Source organism: Cynoglossus semilaevis, chromosome 4, assembly GCF_000523025.1.
Source record: "Cynoglossus semilaevis isolate Cse_v1.0 chromosome 4, Cse_v1.0, whole genome shotgun sequence".
Classification (NCBI taxonomy): domain Eukaryota; kingdom Metazoa; phylum Chordata; class Actinopteri; order Pleuronectiformes; family Cynoglossidae; genus Cynoglossus; species Cynoglossus semilaevis.
This window is the reverse complement of record NC_024310.1, coordinates 1,726,862-1,727,437: the sequence shown is the minus strand read 5'-3', so window position 1 is coordinate 1,727,437 and position 576 is coordinate 1,726,862. Positions and strand designations below refer to the sequence as shown.

General features: G+C 36.6%; 1 protein-coding gene across 3 annotated transcripts in view; it reads right to left on the bottom strand.

Moving 5' to 3' along the window:
• Positions 1-576, bottom strand: part of sgcg (sarcoglycan, gamma) — a 14,405-nt gene that overhangs the window by 6,289 nt on the left and 7,540 nt on the right. The window lies entirely within an intron of this gene.

Sequence of the window (576 nt, the reverse complement as noted above, 5' to 3'; positions counted from 1 at the left end):
GTTTTTTCCTTGGCAATAACTTCTAGGGATTTATGGCTAGAACAAAAAAAAAAGAAGAAACAAAGAAAGAAAAAGAAAAAAGAAAATCTACCTTATTTTCTTTTCTGACTTTATAAATTAGATGAATTTCTTCACATTGTTGCCAAATTATTCTTTTTTATAATTAAATTAGAGTTAAACTGTTACATGACATTATCGTCAGGGTAAAGTATACAGCAGAGCAGTACTGTGTCAGGTGATACACAGTACATCTAAGTACTTTACAATTACTACAAAACTGTAATTATTCTACTTAATAACACCCCTTCTTGTTTGCTGTGGTGATAGACAGATTGACAGATGAGGTCAGACAGGAGTCCCCATGGACTATGATGTTTGCAGATGACATTGTGATCTGTAGTGAGAGTAGGCAGCAGCTACAAGAGAACCTAGAGAGGTGGAGGTTTGCACTAGAAAGAAGAGGAATGAAGGTCAGTCGTAGCAAGACAGAGTACATGTGTGTAAACGAAAGGGAGAACAGTGAAATAGTGAGGTTACAAGGAGCAGAGGTGGTGAAGGTGCAGGAGTTTAGGTACT